At 45.5% G+C, this 20,617-nt stretch overlaps 1 long non-coding RNA gene across 1 annotated transcript; it reads left to right on the forward strand.

Annotated features, from left to right (window-relative positions):
• Positions 1–1,393: 1,393 nt before the first annotated feature.
• Positions 1,394–13,662, forward strand: LOC309325845. The gene is made up of 2 exons (XR_014150067.1): positions 1,394–1,601; positions 13,078–13,662. It is a non-coding gene; the product is annotated as an uncharacterized lncRNA (long non-coding RNA).
• Positions 13,663–20,617: the final 6,955 nt, after the last annotated feature.

A 20,617-nucleotide genomic window follows, 5' to 3' on the forward strand; every position in this document is an offset into this window, starting at 1 on the left:
AGCTGGCAAACTGCACCCTCTTAGACTGCCTCTCTCATTGAAGCACCCTAGAGCCAATCGCACAGGGAGGCTTCTCTTATTTCCACATCACATGCTGTAAGCATGGAGGCATGAATTACAAAGGATTCAATTGATGGAAAAGGAAGGAAATTATTTTTGCCCTTCTTGCCTAGCGAGCTTTCTATCTGCAAAACACAGCAAAAATGATCCCGTGACACAAAGGCTCGACTCATAGCAAGGGACTGGCTTGTTCACACACACACCCGCCCCCCGGTACGAGTCAAGATGAGCCATTGTTGTGACTTGTGGTGTTATTAGCACTTGCCATTTGCGGAACACTTAAAGTTTTGGAGATGAGAGAGAGAGAGAGAGAGAGAGAGAGAGAGAAGCTGCTCTCAGCTGACTTGCAGTGTAACAGACATGACACAAAATGGGATGGAGACGATGGGGAAGGAACCGCAAAGCAAGCAAACTCAGATGTCTATTCTCCAAAGCCCTCTTTGCAAAATTATTTATTTCATTTATGAATCAGTCCCCACGAAGCGATTTGCAACATGACAACATATAAAAACAGTTAAAACAATTGCACAAGAAAAAAAAGACTTTATAGAAACAGTTTAAAGCAACAACAGCATACACGAAAAAAATCAGTTCAGGTCCAAGACAGATACCAATGAAAGGGATAAAGGTTTCAGAAGGCCTGTTGCAAGAGGAATATCTTTAGCAGACACTGAAAAGACAATAGAGTAGTTGCCTGTCTGGTAGGCAGTGGGAGGGAGTTCCAAAGGGTAGGTCTGATTCTGACATGGTGCGGAATGGACCTCCTGATTGGATGGTATGTGTAGGGTGCCCTCTCATGCATAACACAGTGATTGGTTGGGGATGTAGGGAATGCAGGGAATGGAGCTTGCCTTGCAAAAAGGACATGATGACGCAGATTTACCCTCCAACTAATGGAGGACGAAGGGACGCGGGTGGCGCTGTGGGTTAAACCACAGAGCCTAGGACTTGCCGATCAGAAGGTCGGCGGTTCAAATCCCTGCAACAGGGTGAGCTCCCGTTGCTTGGTCCCTGCTCCTGCCAACCTAGCAGTTCGAAAGCACATCAAAATGCAAGTAGATAAATAGGTACCACTCCGGCAGGAAGGTAAATGGCGTTTCTGTGCGCTGCTCTGGTTCACCAGAAGCAGCTTAGTCATGCTGGCCACATGACCCGGAAGCTGTATGCCAGCTCCCTCGGCCAAGAAAGCGAGATGAGTGCCACAACCCCAGAGTTGGCCACGACTGGACCTAATGGTCAGGGGTCCCTTTACCTGTACCTAATGGAGGAGGGGATGTCGTGAGTCCTCTGTGTTTACTGAACTCAGATGCTGAACTCCTGAAGAAGGCTACAGTTAAACTGTCGCTCTTATGATGGCCACCTTGAATGGAGAGAGTTCTGGGAGGAGAGGTGCCAAATGGCAACTGGACTCTCAGGCAATGGGGTGGGCCCCACTTTCTCCCTTTTCTGCAACCAGGTCAAATGATGCAGATAGTGATGGGAGGAGTCAAACGGAAGTAGATGTGAGAAGAGGAGCCACACACTGAGATGCAGCACCCTAGGTTTGAATTAAACAAATGGTGTGTGGGTGTGGGTGTGTTGAACCATATTTTTTCAGTTTTAAAGCCACCTTCTTTACCATGCCAAAACATGGCTGGGGAGAGGGCAGAATACCTGCGGGATGGGCTCCCCATGCCCCAACCCATAAAAATAAGAGACCAGTAAGACTGGTTTGGGGTCAAAACAGGCCACAACTTTATTGAATACAGATGAAAGAGGTTTGGCTTGGGAATAAAGGTAAAGGTAAAGGGACCCCTGACAGTTATGTCCAGTCGTGAACGACTCTGGGGTTGCGGCGCTCATCTTGCTTTACAGGCCGAGGGAGCCGGGAGTTTGTCCGCTCTGCAGACAGTTTTTCCAGGTCATGTGGCCAGCATGACTAAGCCACTTCTGGCACAATGGAACACCAACACCAGAGCAGCGCATGGAAACGCTGTTTACCTTCCTGCCAGAGCGGTACCTATTAATCTACTTGCACTTTTTTTTTTTTGCGTGCTTTCAGATTGCTAGGTTGGCAGGAGCTGGGACTGAGCAACGGGAGCTCACCCCGTCGTGGGGATTTGAACCACTGACCTTTTGATCAGCAAGCTCAAGGCTCAGTGATTTAGACCACAGGGCCACTTGCGTCCTTTGGCTTGGGCATGGGGCAATCTAAATACTTACATCCCGCCCGCCGGAAGTGATGCATGGTCAATCCAGGCAGGGGTTCCTAAGACTGACATCATACAGGGTGACCCCCCACAGAGACTGTTGTTTGGGGGAGTGCCTTTGGCTCTGGCCCCGCCAGGGCACATGGACAGGGCCATTCCCCCGGATCCCTTTAATGGGATACCCCAGCATTTGGAGGGGCAGGCAGAGACTACAACAACAATAACAACAACAATAATAATAATTTATTATTTATACCCCACCCATCTGGCTGGGTTTCCCCAGCCACTCTGGGCAGCTTTCAACAAAACACTAAAATACAATAACCTATTAAACTGCCTTCAGATGTCTTCTAAAAGTTTGGTAGTTATTTTTCTCTTTGACATCTGGTGGGAGGGCGTTCCACAGGGCGGGTGCCACTACCAAGAAGGCCCTCTGCCTGGTTCCCTGTAACTTGGCTTCTCGCAGCGAGGGAACCGCCAGAAGGCCCTCGGCGCTGGACCTCAGTGTCTGGGCAGAACCATGGAGGTGGAGACGCTCCTTTAGGTATACTGGACCGAGGCCGTTTAGGGCTTTAAAGGTCAGCAGCAACACTTTGAATTGTGCTCAGAAACGTACTGGGAGCCAGTGTAGGTCTTTCAAGACCGGTGTTATATGGTCTCGGCGGCTGCTCCCAGTCACCAGTCTAGCTGCCGCATTCTGGATTAGTTGTAGTTTCCGGGTCACCTTCGAAGGTAGCCCCACATAGAGTGCATTGCAGTAGTCCAAGCGACAGATAACCAGAGCATGCACCACTCTGGCAAGACAGTCTGTGGGCAGGTAGGGTCTCTGCCTGCGTACCAGATGGAGCTGATAAACAGCTGCCCTGGACACAACCTCCCCTCCATCCAAACAGAGGATTGCCCCAATGCCCAACCAGTTGTGATGATTGCTGTGAGGTAGGCAAAACCACTGGGTCAGTATCAATGAGCCCCATAAAGAATGTCAACCACCGTAGCCACAGCAAAGTCATTGACTATCAGCTTAAACCGAGGGTGGGTGGGGGAGGAAAATATTGGCGAAGGAACAAACAGGTCGTGCCTCAGGTGTGGGCTGCTCAAATGGGGCAAGGGGCGGATCCGAGGGTCGCCTACCTGCTCTGTCGGCTCCACCCCCTGGGACAGCCCAAGTCCCCAGCTTGCATCCCCATTGGCCAAAGCAGTGCAAGCAAAAATATACAAAATAAAATAAAATTGGGAGGATGCTAAATGAGAATTGCCAGTGCTCTAAATCTATCTGTAGAACTTTAGTTTTTTTTGTGTGTGTGTTCTTTTTGCTAGGAGCCAGATAGGCAGTTCATTAAATCCACACGATTTGTATGCTTTCATAACAACATAGTTACATGGCCAACACAAGAATCTTTCAAATTCTGTTTATAAGGATTAGTTATATATCAGTTGACTGAGATATAGAGGACTATATGCAGCCCCAGAGTCAAAACTCTGGCGGATTTTACACCAGTCTTTTAAAATAAAGAGATTCTGGGGAAGTAAGAAGACGCTCGGCTAATGTGAAAATAAATGCATGTCTTGAAAAGTGGTATAAAGAGATATTTTATTTGCAGCCGTTTACCCTGTAAAGACATGAATTCTCAATCTCTGTTGCTGCATAGCATTACACTGGAAATAAAGTGCCTTGTGTGAATGACAGTAATTGTTTTAAACCAAAATCTAAAGTCTCATTTTAAGAAATAAGAGTGTTGCCTGAGAAACAAAGGCGACAACAGATACTGCATTTCACACACAGAGAGAGAGAGGGACTGAGGGATTTGTTTATTATATTTTCTTCCTGGTCAAGTTCATTACCTCCACTGCAATGGGATTTCTCATTTGGATGGTCGTCAGCAAAGCGGATGAATTAATCATTCTGTGCCCAGTATTGTCTTCTAAAGGAGAACAGCAGATTTTCAATCACACAGGGTAAGTTGAATAAATGCCCTGTAGGAACTGTGCAAAACCTGAACCTGGAACTAACATTTTTTCCTGTTGAACTTCATCAAAAAGAGCTATCTTTAGAGGCAATCACTCAATATATATATTTTTAAAAAACGTTTATGGGTGTACCATTGTCTTGTGCTTAATTTGAAAGGGCTGTGTGAAACCTGTAAAGCCAGGACTCAAAACTGGCCTGGTCTTTCAGGATTTATTTACAGTGGTGCCTCGCAAGACGAAATTAATTCGTTCCGCGAGTTGTTTCGTCTTGCGATTTTTTTGTCTTGCAGAGCGCGGATTCCCTGGGTATTAACGGTTATAAGAAAAAGGAAACAAACTCGCAAGACGTTTTCGTCTTGCGAAGCAAGCCCATAGGGAAATTCGTCTTGCGAACCAACTCAAAAAACGAAAAACCCTTTCGTCTTGCACGTTTTTCTTCTTACGAGGCATTCGTCTTGCGAGGTACCACTGTATTTAATTTACAGTGGTGCCTCGCAAGACAAAATTAATTCGTTCCGCAAGTTTTTTCGTCTTGCGAGTTTTTCGTCTTGCGAAGCACGGTTTCCCATAGGAATGCATTGAAAATCAATCAATGCGTTCCTATGGAAACCTCCTTCAGTCCAGGTCCGGGGACAGTCTGTCCCCCGACCTCTTCTGAAGGCTGGGGGGGGGGGGGACAAGGGCTTTTCTTCCCACCCCCAGCATTTTAAAAAACCCCGGGACAGCAGAGGACTTCTCCGCTGTCCCGGGGTTTTTTAAAATGCTGGCAGGCGGTTTAGAAATCCCAACAGAAAGGAATTAATGTAAGAAATACAAAACAAATTCCCCATTCAGAAGGAAACTACTGGGGCCGACTGGTTGTCGTCATTGCAAGTCCACATTTTAAGTAACATGATGAGATAAATCTCTCTGAACAATGTGCATGAGTAAAACAACTGAAAACCAGAAATGCAGATCATATACAAAACATTAAAAAATGCATTGATACATCAAAATGCAACGTAATCACAATACAGTATAGCATTTAAGAAACTTGTTGATATTGCAAAAAGGAACATGTAATGCAGTCACCAAAATCATTCACCTACATTTACAGACAGAATGTCATTTGAATGTGCTAAGCACCATACATTACCTGCCCCGACCCCTAAGAATAGCTGTCAACGTTTCCCTTTTTTAAAGGGAAATTCCCTTATTTCAAATAGGATTCCTCGCAAGAAAAGGGAAAAGTTGACAGCTATGCTTAAGATGGAGTGAGCTACATACACAAGGAAAGAAAGAAAAGGCGAATTTTCCTGCACCCCAATTTAAATGTTACAGCTTTCTCGGGGTCTCATGGTTTTGCAAAGCCGGTCCCTGATACAGTCATACCTTGGGATGAATACGCTTCCGGTTAAGCATTTTTGGGTTGCGCTCCGCGGTGACCCGGAAGTAACGGAACGCGTTACTTCCAGGTTTCGCCACTCGCGCATGCGCAGATGCTCAAAATGAAATAATAATAATAATAATAATAATAATAATAATAATAATAATAATAATTTATTTGTACCCCGCCCATCTGGCTGGGTTTCCCCAGCCACTCTGGGCGGCTTCCACAGAGACCAAAAATACACTAAAATGTCACACATTAAAAACTTCCCTGAACAGGGCTGCCTTCAGATGTCTTCTGAATGTCAGGTAGTTGTTTACCGCTTTGACATCTGATGGGAGGGCATTCCACAGGGCGGGCGCAACTACTGAGAAGGCCCTCTGCCTGGTTCCCTGTAGCTTTGCTTCTCGCAATGAGGGAACTGCCAGAAGGTCCTCGGCGCTGGACCTCAGCGTCCGGGCAGAACGATGGAGGTGGAGACGCTCCTTCAGGTATACTGGACCGAGGCCATTTAGGGCTTTAAAGGTCAACACCAACACTTTGAATTGTGCTCGGAAACGTACTGGGAGCCAATGTAGGTCTTTCAAGACCAGTGTTATGTGGTCTTGGCGGCCGCCTCCGCACAGTCGTGTGTTACGTTCGCTTCAGGATGCAAACGGGGCTCCAGAACAGATCCCATTCGCATCCAGAGGTACCACTGTATTTGAACATTCCCGTTCTTACCCCATCCCTTGGCAGCAGGCCTATTGTGCAATTTAAGGATAACTTGTTTGGCTCTCATCTGTAAGGCGATAAGATACAGTGCCATAAATACAGTGTTTTCTGCATCGACGTTTACTGCCAGGCAACCTCTAGCCAGTATTTTATTATTTGTTCCAAAGCCAAGAAGAATGGGCTTCAGATCGTATCTTTGCTTGGTCTTATTGAACATTTCAACTCTGTGCCATCAAGAGATAAATATGACCTTCTATTATCTGAGATTTAGAATGGAAATATGGCCCCCTCTGTAACCTAATGCTTCTCCCACAGTATACCATGATTTCGCCCAGAAGTTCGTCTGAGAGAGCCAAGCTACATATTACACAGCAATTGTCTCTGCCCTTTTTGGGGGCACAACTTTGAAACACTGTGGAAGGGGAAGCTCCTTTGGGGAAATGATCTGGAGCTAGGAAAAAGCAGGCTGAGAAAGGGGCCTACCACTCCCAATCTCTTCCTTTGGAAACACCCTTTCCTGTTCAAAAAGGACACGCCATGTTTTTGGATACAACAGCATTTCCCAACCTGGTGCCCAGATGTTATTGGATGTCATCTCTCAACATTTCAGTCCCTTAGGAAGGGGATTGGAAATAAAACTGCCAATATCCTAAGGCCATAGTGCAAATCTACAGTGTGACCGCATTTGGGGTGCTGCGTACAGTTCTGGTTGGAGTGTTTGGGAGCTTTTCGTTCAGAGAAAATGCAAGTAAGAGGTGACTTGAGAGAAGGGAATAAAAGGGCATGTGGCTTGGAGAAAGCAGACAAAGAAAAGTTTTCTCCCTCTCTCATAACACTAAGAATAGTCAACATCCAACAAAGATGAGTGTTGGAAGATTCAGGACAGATGATGATGATGATGATGATGATAACAATATGATTACCTGCTGCCTTGTGGGACATCTTCAGGAGAAGAAAAAGTTTCTACACAAATCCAGAGTGGCATCTTGTACGCCTCCTTCGGGCAACTCCTGTAGCCAAGCTGGTGCCAAATGTATTGCTCTGCTTTCCTTTGGACCACATCAGAAAGGCCGAGAAGAAGAAGGAGGAGGAGGGGAAGGAGGAGGAGGAGTTTGGACTTCATATCCCACCTTTCACTCCCCTTAAGGAGTCTCAAAGCAGCTAACAATCTCCTTTCCCTTCCTCCCCCACAACAAACACTCACAGAGTGAGGCTGAGAGACTTCAGAGAAGTGTCACTAGCCCAGCAGCTGCATGTGGAGGAGTGGGGAAGCGAACCCAGTTCACCAGATTACGAGTCCACCGCTCTTAACCACTGCACCACGCTGAAGTCTTGTTGTCTAGAAAGCCCAGGACCTCCAAACACACTGCCCAGGCTTGCACCCCAGAGAGGCCACTTTGGTGCTGCTAAAACAATGCAGGAGGCAGAAGTTATGAGTTACTAGCCTCTGCAGCCACAGCAGGTGCTGTGATTCTTCAGCGGTTTGACCGCCAGAGGCGCACTCCATCGTCTCTCGAGACAGACGGATGCCAACAAAAATAATATATTTATTTATACTCCGCCACCCCCATGGGACTCGAGATAACAGAAAGTATTTCTGAATGCAGAGCATAGTTAAACTATGAAAAACTCATTTTCACAGTGACGGCTGCCAACTTTAAAAGATAATTAGATACATTCACGGAGAATAGCATATTAACTGTATGTTTCTAAATACCAGTTTGCTGGGAATCAAGGAAGAAGAGAGTGCTCTTGTGCTTGGGTCCTACTTGAAGCATTGTTGTGAATATAAAGAGAGAAAGAGGAAACCATTTGACCAACCCCCTTGAGGAGGAAGAGCAGGATAGGAATGGAATAAATGGGTTTATACTGAAGCTGTTTTTTGGGACGCGGGTGGTGTTGTGGGTTAAACCACAGAGCCTAGGACTTGCCGATCAGAAGGTCGGCGGTTTGAATCCCCGTGTCGGGGTGAGCTCCTGTTGCTCAGTCCCTGCTCCTGCCAACCTAGCAGTTCGAAAGCACGTCAAAGTGCAAGTAGATAAATAGGTACCACTCCGGCGGGAAGGTAAACGGCATTTCCGTGCACTGCTCTGGTTCGCCAGAAGGGGCTTAGTCATGCTGGCCACATGACCCGGAAGCTGTACGCCGGCTACCTCGGCCAATAAAGAGAGATGAGCGCCGCTACCCCAGAGTAGGTCACGACTGGACCTAATGGCCAGGGGTCCCTTTACCCTTTACCTTACCGAAGCTGTTTTAGGTGCACGCCTAAAAATGCAAAGAGTAAATATGGGAAATGCACCTGTAAACCTATGTATCGTCCAGGTGGCCTTATCAGGGAGGGAGCAGCAGTTGGTTGTAGCTCATTGTTGAACGCCCATTCCACAAGAAGCCTAAGATTGCCTCTGTGTCGTGTGTGGAAAAGCTCAAATGGTTCCAGTCATAACCCCTATAATTAATAATGCCTTTTATTCAAATTGAAGAAGAGAGGGGCACATAAAGGTGAGAAGAGATTGTCTTGTTTTGGAAGAGGAGGACATTTCAAAAGCAAACTCCATGATTATCCAGGCATTAAATAACCTGGTATAATTTCTCTGTGTGCTCTGCTCTTTCTCTCCCGTTAATTCCTCCTGAAGTTTATAGCGATCGTTCATTTCTCTGACAACATGAAACAGATGATAGCAGAACTCCCCTTTTGTTTTGGGTTTTGCTTTGGCTCTCTATCTAGCCTTTGCTGGAAGACCAGGAAAAGTCAGGGGAGGGGGGAAACTGCTGTCTTCCCCCGTGGTGCTCAGCGCTAAAATAGCAAGAGTGCTTCTGAACCCTGATCCTTCTCCCTATGCGCTTTAAAGGGGTAATTAAGTGGATTTATGCTCGCCAGGAAAAATTCAGAAAGTGCAGGGAGTTGGGTGTGTGTGTGGGTGTGTGTGGGTGTGGGTGTGGGTGTGTGAAGAGAGAGCATATGGAAACAAGCACACTTATCTGCCTAATCCTGTTACTCGTAATCTGGAAAGCACTGGATTCTGTGGATTGAGAAATGATTTGAGGAGGCTGGGAATGGGATTTGACTTTTTTGTTTGTTTGTTTCCTTGAGGTGCATTAAATGACTCCAATGTCCGCTACTGTTTAGATGACCTTTCATGAGTAGAGTGCAACTTGGGAGCAAATCTACAGCTATCTTTTCATCTCACTTTGGAAAATAAGGAGACTGGTGTTAATTACAACCCATAGTGTTCCCCTGGTGTCAGCTAGTTATGTTGGTGATAGACTGCTATCTGCAGTTCATAGCTTGGGGGTCCTCCAGGATCCTTTGCTGTCACTCGAGGCTCAGGTGGCCTCAGTGGCCTGGAGTGCCCTCCATCAGCTTTGGCTGGTGGCCCAGCTACACCCCATTCTGGACAGGGATAGCCTAACTACTGTTGTCTATGCTCTGGTAACCTCAGTGGCGTAGCGTGGGGGGTGCAGGGGGGCCAGCTGCACTGGCCGCAACATCTGGGGGTTAGGGTTAGGGGTAGGGTTAGGGGGCGCAAATCCACGGGTTAGGGGGCGCAAATTACTTGCCTTGCCCCGGGTGCTGACAACCCACGCTACGCCACTGGGTAACCTCAAGGTTAGATTACTGCAATGCATTATACGTAGGGTTCGGAAACTTCAGCTAGTGCATAATTCAGCGGCCAGGTTGCTCACTGGAGCAATACAATTTGAGCATATTACAGTCGTACCTCAGAAGTCAAACAGAATCCATTCCTGAAGTCCGTTCAACTTCCAAAACATTCGGATACCAAGGCACAGCTTCCGATTGGCTGCAGGAAGCTCCTGCAGCCAATCGGAAGCCACAACAGACATTCGGGTTCCAAAGAACATTCGCAAACCAGAACAATCACTTCCGGGTTCGGGAGCCAAAACGTTCGTCTCGCAAGGCGTTCGACTTCAGATGTACGACTGTACACCGATCCTGGTCCAACTGCACTGGCTACCAATTAGTTTCTGGGCCCAATTCTAAGTGCTGGTTTTGACCTATAAAGCCTTAAATGGCTCCGGACTGCAATAGCTCAAGGACTGCCTCTTTCCATATGAACCTACCCGGACCCTGAGATCATCTTCTGAGGCCCTTCTTTGTGTGCATCCTCCTTGAGAGGTCCAGAGGCTGGCAACACGAGAACGGGGCCTTCTCTGCAGTGGCTCCCCATCTGTGGAACACTCTCCCCAGGGAAGTTCACCTGGCGCCTTCATTATACACCTTTAGGCACCAGACAAAAACGTTCCTTTTTAACCAGGCCTTGGGTTGATCTGTTTTACATCCTATCCTTGAGAGTCAGTGTGGTGTAGTGGTTAAGAGTGGTAGTCTCGTAATCTGGTGAACTGGGTTCGCGTCTCCGCTCCTCCACATGCAGCTGCTGGGTGACCTTGGGCCAGTCACACTTCTCTGAAGTCTCTCAGCCCCACTCACCTTACAGAGTGTTTGTTGTGGGGGAGGAAGGGAAAGGAGAATGTGAGCCGCTTTGAGACTCCTTAAAGGGAGTGAAAGGAGGGATATCAAATCCAAACTCTTCTTCTTCTTCTATGCCCTTTTAAAACGTGGTTTTTTGGGGGGGGGCTATTGGGTTGTTGTTTTTATTTTTATTATGTCTTTTGTGGTTTTATATCTTTATTTTATTTTGTGAACTGCCCTGAGACCCCCAGGTATAGGGTAGTATATTAATAATAATAATTAATAATAATAATAATAATAATAATAATAATAATAATAATAATGACTTGCCCAGCTGTGAGGATGGGTCTAAGGCCTCTAGCTTTTGGGTCTCCAGCTTTGGAACTTAAATTCCCATCATGGAATGGGGATGATGGGAATTGTAATCCAAAAACAGTAGAGAACCTAGGTTTGGGAAACGAAGCATTATACTGAGGCAGACCTACCGGTCACTCTAGCTCATATTGCATGCAATGGCTGGCAGTGATTCTTCAAGGTTTCATGTAGGAGTCTCTCCCAGCCTGGAAGTGTCAGGGGTTGAACCAGAGACCTTATGCAGGCAAGATAGATGATCTACCACTGAGCTATGGCAGCTTTGGGGCCTTTGTGCCCATGTATTAATGGGCTAGGCTCAAACTTAAATGACCTCATAGAGAAATTCATGGAGGTTAAGTGTAGGGGCACCATTCATTAGGGGTAAAACTATCACTCCATAGACTGTCTCCTGGCAGTGGGAAGTACATTGTGCTGTAACAGAGGAGGGAAGAGAAGGGATGTAGAGCAGTAACTTTGGGCACAATCTCCCCTTGCAGCAGCTCATTGGGAGAAATTGTAATAAAGAACTTGTACCTGAGTTTGCTTATTTCCTCCTCCACTCCAATCCATGTTCCTTTCATGCCGAGCCTTTTCAGATTCTAAACCTGAGAGCAGGAATTGTATTTTTATTTCTATTTAAGGATCTGTAAACCAGCCTGGGGTGGACGCGGGTGGCACTGTGGTCTAAACCACTGAGCCTAGGGCTTGCTGATCAGAAGGTCAGCAGTTCGAATCCCTGCAATGAGGTGAGCTCCCGTTGTTCGGTCCCAGCTTCTGCCCACCTAGCAGTTCAAAAGCATGTCAAAGTGCCGGTAGATAAATAGGTAGTGCTCCAGCAGTAAGGTAAACAGCATTTCTGTGCGCTGCTCTGGTTTGCCAGAAGCGGCTTAGTCCTGCTGGCCACATGACCCGGAAAAACTGTCTGCGGACAAACGTTGGCTCCCTCGGCCAGTAAAGCGAGATGAGCGCCGCAACCCCAGAGTCATCCGTGACTGGACCAAACGGTCAGGGGTCCCTTTATCTTTACCTTTAAACCAGCCTGGGAGCCTTCCCCTGTACCCATTGTTCCTATCAGTTTCCAAGCTGCAACTTTTTATTTTAATTTTATAAAAGGTGGGTTTGTTGGGCAAGGATGGTGTTTTTTAATCCACTTTATAAAATGCAAATCTAAAGTTCTGGGTCGCGCTTGGATCCTTCCTGCAAAATACGGAGTCTGGAGGCATTTTTCGAAGGACTAGGTGTGCTTCTGAAAGCGGAATAGCTCCTGCAATCAGGAGTTCACTGCAAATAATTGCAGTACCTTTTCTTCTTGTTGTTTCCAGCTGCAGTCAGAAAAATGCAGCTCAGAATTAGGGCACAAGAAAGGGCCTCCCCCCTTCCTTTTTCTATGTCCTCCTTCCCTCTCCTGAAATCTGCTGGGAGCCAGCTGCTCTTGCTCCATTAGGTTTAACACCTCCAAACCCAGCCCACGCTATCAGCACTCACATGTTCTCCCCTGTAATAATAGGGCTGGGGATTGGGGAAGAGAAGAAAGCAGGGCTGCTGAAACCTGGGAGCTCCTTCTCCCCCCCCCCTCACCTTTCCCACATAGTAAATGTTGTGAGAAGAAGTACTCACCACCTATCAGCCTGTGCAGGATGAAAGGAAACATCCCAGGTTCTTTATCACAGTGGAAAGGAGGGGACAGAGATGGTTTTCTAATGGTTTGATTTCACAGGCTTTTCTGCCGCTTAAGTACAGTACTATTCAACTTCTTCCAAATCTCCAGAGGGGGAGTTTCCATGTGGCCAGGCAGGTCTATTTTTATCAGCTCAGCCAGATCATACAAAAAAAAGGCCCTATCTGACCAGCTATCTAGCTAAACCCTGGCAGAGATGCAAACAATAGGTTACTTCTTCCACTTCCAAGATTACACACAAAAATAAAATAATACGCGTTGCTTTCATACATTCAGAAGCAACCACTACACTTATCTCTCTCTTTCTCGACTTCAGGGGCTATCGCGTCTCCTTAATAAGGATTTGCACCTGGGAATTGCAAGCGTCAGCCGCAGATACAACTTCTTTCTGATAGTGAAGAAACAATTTTGGTTGCAGCTTAGGAACACGGGAAACTGCCTTGTATTCGGTCAAACCACCTGTCCATTCAGTTCAATCCTGTCAACAGTGACAGGCATCGGCAGGAGTCTGGAGATATTGGGGACTGACGCCAGATACCGAGGTTTGAGCAGGATGAGGAGGGGAAAGAGATGCTGAAGAAATCAATGTGGAAACCTTTCTGCAATCTACTAGCATAATCCTTGGAGATGGGGTGGCCGTGTTCAGAGGAAAGCTCACCTCCCCGTTAGCAAGCTTTCTCACTGAGAACTTTTGATTAGGTGCAAGGGTAATTATAGTGAATTAACTTGGTGGTGACATTTTGAAAATGATGTGCTATGCACACAGCATCACTGGCAAGTTCTCACAGGATTTTTAGCGCTGGAGAAAGAACCTGGACTTTTCTCTCCCAGAAAAGCATATGTGCATTTAACAGTCTCAGGACAGAAGGTTCATTGGAACCACACGAGAAGCAAATATTAAGCTACATGCCGCTCAAATGCAAGGAGTTCAGATAAAAGCCAAATTAAGCCAATAAAACACAATTAAGATGCAGGAAAGAGAATTCCTCTTTGGAGTGGACATATCCTGCGACACCAGATTTATTTGAGGATCTGGCGTGGGCTTGGCAAACCACACTGCCCAAAGGAAACAAAATCAACCACAACATCAAAGCCGTCAAACTGACCTGAACAACAATAAAAGACCCAGTCATAGGGAGGTGATGTGCATTGTTCCCAACATAGGAGCCTACTCTTAGGGGCCAAGGTCCTTCCCCCCCCCCCCCAATTACATATTTGAGGGAACTGTCCTCGTCCCCCCAGTTGATGGGAATTGCCATTCAAATGGTGTGTGTGTGCCACATCTTGCAATCGATTATGTGGAGTGGGGCTTGTCTGGGCCCTCCCAATATTTTATTTAAGTTGGCACCCCTGGTTGCCAATGAGCAGGAGGAAGTGACAGTTCCCGAAACCACTTCCTAATCAGGACTGTACTAGTATAAAACACTTTCCCCAGAGGAAGAAATCTTCCTGGGCCATGAAGGGCATACGAAATCCGCACTGTGACTTCCCAAGTTGTTGGAAGCAAGTTATTGCAAGCTTACTGTCTGCATGTGAAACATGGACCACTTATAAACATCATTTCCAACTCCTTGAAAGATTCTATCAATTGTGTCTCCATTAAATAAGCATTCTCCTAGAAATATATTTTAAAAAATTAAAAAAATGTCCAGTAGCACCTTAGAGACCAACTAAGTTTGTTCTTGGTATGAGCTTTCGTGTGCATGCACACTTCTTCAGATACACACGATACACACATGCACACGAAATCTCATACGAAAAACAAACTTAGTTGGTCTCTAAAGTGCCACTGGACTTTTTTTTTTATTTTTTATATATATTTCGACTGCGTCAGACCAACATGGCTACCTACCTGAGTCTAGTACCTGTACGATGTTCATTTAAGGTGCCTTTCAGCAATTAAAGTCAACAATTAACAAAAGCTAATATTGTTTTAAGTTGGCTTTAACACATTGGAATTAGCTTCATCATCATTTAAGTGCTATCCAGACATCAATTAACACCTGGCTGATTGGGATCCTCACTGAGTTATCCACAATGTTGAGTCATTCCCATACATAAAAGGCATTGCTAGGGTTGGAATATAATTTAAACGTTTGCCATTGTGTTTGCCTTTATAGCACAGACCTGCACTCATACCACATTAACAGTAATAGATAATACTGCCCACTCACAACACAAAGAGCTCATAACCCACCTACTCTCAGCAGCCAGAAACATCATAGCCAGACACTGGAGAGACCAGTCAGGAGTAAGCATGGACCAATGGTATCAGACAGTATGGGTGTTACGGAAGAATCTAGGTGCGCGGCTGCTCAGTCACCCAGCTTGTCGTCTCTGTGGAATAAAGGAAGGAGTCCAGCCACCAACCGGAGCAAATAGCTGTAGTCCACAGTTTATTGCGCAACATGTTCAAAGAGGAATTTTGAACCCCGAGGACAGGGTGACAAGGACTTTTAAAACTTTCCCACCATATCCCAGAATACAGTTCATACAGCATCATTGCTACATCACTGACATGTCGCAAAAGGGGAGGGGTAGACAGGGGTTACACTAGTTTAACCTTGGCAAACATGTCCAGACAAGTCCTTGGTACAAGATTGGCATAAGCAGACATGGCAGGGCAAGACCCAGGTATAAGATTAGCATAGCCAAACACCTCTGAAGTCCCACCACCCAAAGTACAATAGAACTTCCTTTGCATGTCTGGACCCCTTGGCAAGTCTGTAGATGGGATTAGGCTTTCCTTGGCCAACAATCAGCTCAGCAATTGTCACCTCTGGGCACTTCCTGGGGTAGGAGGTGTGTATACATGTCCCCATGCTTGGGGAGGTGGCAGAGAAAAGAGTAATTTTTTCCAAGGGCAAAATAGTGTTGAAATGGAGGAAACTGCCCAAGGAGTTGATTTTATATGATTGTTAAAGCTAGGTAACTTCCCTGAGCTGTTAAGTCAAAAGGATACATTTATGCATAATATTTGTAACATTTAACAACTTTAAAGATGTGCCGCCCCCCCCCCCCCCCGGTAATTTCCGTAACAATGGGAAACAGCCTTATTAGAAAAACTAACTGAAACTTACACAGGGGCATATAGAAGAAGACGCCTTCACCCCGCTATGTTTCCCCTCTCTGGCAATTGTTAAAACCATAGTCAAAACAAAATAAAAAAATTCCTTCCAGTAGCACCTTAAAGACCAACTGTTGGTCTTTAAGGTGCTACTGGAAGGAATTTTTTATTTTGTTTTGACTATGGCAGACCAACACGGCTACCTATCTGTAACTGTTAAAACCATAGTGTCTTGGACACAGGGGAAGAGCTGGTGTCTTAGGCATTCTGTGTGCTTTTATTACAAAGAGATGGGTTTCGCAATTGAATCCGCCACTGGAGTCAACTCCAGGGGGCCTGTGGGTACTTCAGCACCCACAATAATATATTTGTGGGGGCTGGGGCCCTCAAAGTCAATGGGCAAAGTTGAAGCCATTCACTGTGGCACCCACAATCTTCAGCACCTACGGAATCCTCTATTCTTAGGTCAACCTGCCTCGCCGAAACCTTGTGTCCTCGTAAAGTTGTAAGGACCTGTCAGAAAATAAAAAAGATGGAGACATCTGTATACAGAGCAATAAAGAAGCAGTTTACGGTGCTTCCCAGCATTAAGCATTTTACCGAAAACAAGACATGCCATCTCTGTGAATTAGCTGCAGCACTTGGCATCGACTGTGTTAGTTTAAAGGTGTGCATCGAATCGTTAACCTTTATTATTATCAAGATCCCCATTGCAGGTGGTGTTAGACATACCTCATGCCATACCAGCTAATTAAGCCTGATAATACAGTTTTGCCAGGCAGGTCAAGAAATTATTTCCCCCAACAGTCTCTCTCATTACATTCAGGATTTCCAGTTCTGTTTCAATTTGGAAATAGATAATGCAGTCTTAAAATGTGTCTCCTCATAACAAGCAGATATGCTGATCTGGAGAGAATGTAGCAGCAAAACCAGTGAGACCTGGGCAGTTTCTCATTTTGGCTTTGGAGCTGAAACCCAGAACCCTGATCGAGATTCTTCAAAGCACCACGCTGTACCATTGTGTATAAAGCACATAAATTCATTCTTCCACTTTGGTTTTAGCAATTACTTCCCTCCCAATGACATCTCAGCTTATAAAATCAGGATATGAATACATTTTGTCACATGAAGACCCATCAGTACTGTGGAAATATAGCTAGATTTTGTGCAATAGCCGTAAGTCAAAGAAAGCAAAATATTATACAGCTCCACAAACCAGTCATAAATTGAGACAGCTCACAGTCAAATTCCTCTTTTTTTAAAAAAAAAAAAAACAACAACCACAACTTTTAATGGGATCCATATTTACTTGGACACCTATTTTAAATCTATGTAATTAGTATATTGATTGTTAAATTCCACTTTGACTGTTTTAATGTTTATGTAAAAATTAACCTGAAATTCTGGTTTTTACAATGGTGGCTGTTTAGCTGTAATAATAAACATTCATTCATTCCGTCCTATAGATGTAAAATAATGGAAACAATGCCTCAGACCTCATGTTTGGAGACTTCATAAAGCTTCAATCCGATTGGAAAATGTTAGCCATATGAAAGTATTCCTGCCCACTGGTTTGCACTGAGATCAGGCAACTTGGAAGAACATCTACCCATGCAGATGGGTACGGCAAATGTGCAAATAAAAAGGTAAAGGGACCCCTGACCATTAGGTCCAGTCGTGGCCGACTCTGGAGTTGTGGCGCTCATCTCGCTTTATTGGCTGAGGGAGCCGGCGTACAGCTTCCAGGTCATGTGGCCAGCATGACTAAGCCGCTACTGGCGAAGCAGAGTAGCGCACGGAAATGCTGTTTACCTTCCCGCTGAAGTAGTACCTATTTATCTACTTGCACGTCATGCTTTCAAACTGCTAGGGTGGCAGGAGCAGGGACCGAGCAATGGGAGCTCACCCCATCACGGGGATTCGAACCACCTACCTTCAAATAGATAAATAAAATAAAAATGTGGTTTGAAACACAGTGGAGGCAAACCATCTTGCTGTGCTTTTTATTTTTATTATTTATATACTTTATTTATTATTTTCAATTTTATACATTTCAATCATTTTACAATCATTTTAGCATTACAAAACTCGACTTCCTTCCCCTTTTTTGCGGTTTCTGCAATTTATTTTTAATATTTTCTGCATATCCAAATTAACTTAATTTGCTCATTCATTCATCTACTTCAAATATATACTCTTGTAAAGCTGCAGGTTATTACAATAATCCTGCCAATGTTCTTATGTGTTTACAGTTTGTTTGTAAATATTCCATTGTAAACCATTTCCATTCTTTTATAAAAAGTTTGTTATCTTGATTTCTTATTTTTCTGGTAAGTTTCACCATTTCTACATATTCATAGCTGTCAACTTTCCCCTTTTTTAAAAGGGAAATTTCCTTATTCTGAATAGGATTCCTCTCAAGAAAAGGGAAAAGTTGAAGGTCAGCAGTTCGAATCCCCGCGACGGGGTGAGCTCCCGTTGCTCAGTCCCTGCTCCTGCCAGCCTAGCAGTTCAAAAGTAAGTCAAAGTGCAAGTAGATAAATAGGTACCACTCTGGCGGGAAGGTAAACGGCGTTTCCGTGCGCTGCTCAGGTTCGCCACAAGCGGCTTAGTCATGCTGGCCACATGACCCGGAAGCTGTACGCCGGCTCCCTCGGCCAATAAAGCGAGATGAGCACCGCAACCCCAGAGTCGTCCGCGAATGGACGTAATGGTCAGGGGTCCCTTTACCTTATGTACATATTCCATAAGTTTTTGTATCCATTCTTCTTTTGCTGGGACTTCTTTCCACTTTTGCTGTGTTTTAAGCCCGTATCGTGTACACAACCTCCATTAAAATAGCATGCGGAGAATGCTATAAAATCTATGCTTCCCTGAAAGAAATTATGCCAGGGAGTGTGGGATCTGCAGTTTCCCCTGCCTCCCAATTCAATCTAGGGAGCAGGGGAAATTACAATTCCCATGGTAAGAACAATATTTCTAAGTGTACTGAGGAACTGGCAAACAGAGGCACCAGATATGGCTTTTCCAGCCTTCCCTGGGAATATTAAGGTGGGGGGGGGGGACACTCATCAAGGGACAGGATACCAAAGTATTAAAAATGCACAGAAATCCCAATTGGTTTGTTGAGACAAGCCATTTGCCTAATGTCTATCACCACCTATGAGTTTATCCACACTTACTTTTTGCCCTGCTTTTTCCAGGAACCTGTGCCTTAATGTTCCATGTCCGAATGTGAGGTTTTTCCTTTTCTTTTGCCCCAAGCTTTCCCCATGAAAACCCATTCTTTAAAGCCAAATCAGAACAAACATCAATTAGGATTTTCCACGGATTGACATTTGCTCCGAATGAGCTTTAATGAATGTTTTTAGCGAGGAAAGCTCTGGAACAACGACAAAAAGGAGTGGCGCTCAGAGAAGGAACTTTAAGTAGTTGACCATGCCTGGAAAGAGCAGAGGAAAGGTAAGTGTGAGTAAACCCTGTATCTTACAACTCTTTTTATGGGATCTTTCTTCTGACTGTATTCACTATGCCTTACAAAAATAGGAAGAGGCGTGGCCTGTTCAGTTGGGGATTTCCTGACACACTTCCTTGCAGTCATCACTATGCTTGCAATCAAACCGAACTACCATATTTTTCGCTCTATAGGATGCACCCGACCATAGGACGCACCTTGTTTTAGAGGGGGAGAACAAGAATAAAAAAATTCCCCCCCTCTCTGCTCAGCGCCCCTTCAGCGAAGTGGCAGGAGAAACAGAGCCCCTTCCATTTCTCCTCCCACTTGGCTGAAGGGGCTCTGCGCAGCAATCCCTCTCTGCTGAAGCCAGGAGAGTCTTGCTCTCCCGGCTTCAGCGAAACGAACCTGAAGCCTGCGGAGCGCAGCGGGAAATCGCACTGCGCTCCGAAGGCTTCAGGTGGCCATCCCTGAAGCCTGGAGAGTGAGAGGGGTCGGTGTGCACCGACCCCTCTCGCTCTCCAGGCTTCAGCGAAAGCAACGCGAAGCCTCCAGAGCGCCGAGGGAGCTCTCCCACTGCACTTCGGAGGCTTCGTGTTGCTATCGCTGAAGCCAAGGAGCCTGCATTCGCTCCATAGGACGCACACACATTTCCCCTTACTTTTTGGAGGGGAAAAAGTGTGTCCTATAGAGCGAAAAATACGGTAACTTAACTCCTTCCTTCTGTAATTGGAAATCTCTCCTGTAAATAAGCTCAGTTCTTTAAGGTTGCCATATTTCAAAGAATGCAATCTGGACAGAAAAGCATTTTTGGCCAAAGTTGCTGAGCTTGGGGGAGGCGGGGGCTTTTCTTAGTTTTGTCCAAAGCTGTTCAGCTCTTTTGGCAAAATCACAAAAAAATGCCGTTTCGGACCGATTTTATGGAAAAAATGGCAACAAAGGCACTGTCAACATGGGCTGCCATATGCCCGGACACTGCTGCTGACTGCAGTATTCTGGATATATCCAGAAAATTCTGGACGTATGGCAACTCTGTCGGTTCTGGATTTAACAACCACAGCCAGATTTCTTTAAAATCTACAGAAATGAAACAAAAGGACCACCAGATCTCTCTGAATCTCTAGCAGTCTTTAGCATTTGGGGAACTCCCAGGCTACTGCCACAACTGGAGAAAGATGTCGATAAACTGGAAAGGATTGTAAAATGAGTCACAAGGCATCTAGAGGAGGTTTCCCCTACAATTTTCTGTTTCTATGGAAATGCAGCTTTGGGAGTGGGCAATTTAAAGAAGACCAACAGTGGAGAGTGCGGATGAGTTTAACCCTTTGTCCACTT

The sequence above is a fragment of the Podarcis erhardii genome, assembly GCF_964252035.2.
Source record: "Podarcis erhardii genome assembly, chromosome: 12".
In the NCBI taxonomy this organism is placed as follows: domain Eukaryota; kingdom Metazoa; phylum Chordata; class Lepidosauria; order Squamata; family Lacertidae; genus Podarcis; species Podarcis erhardii.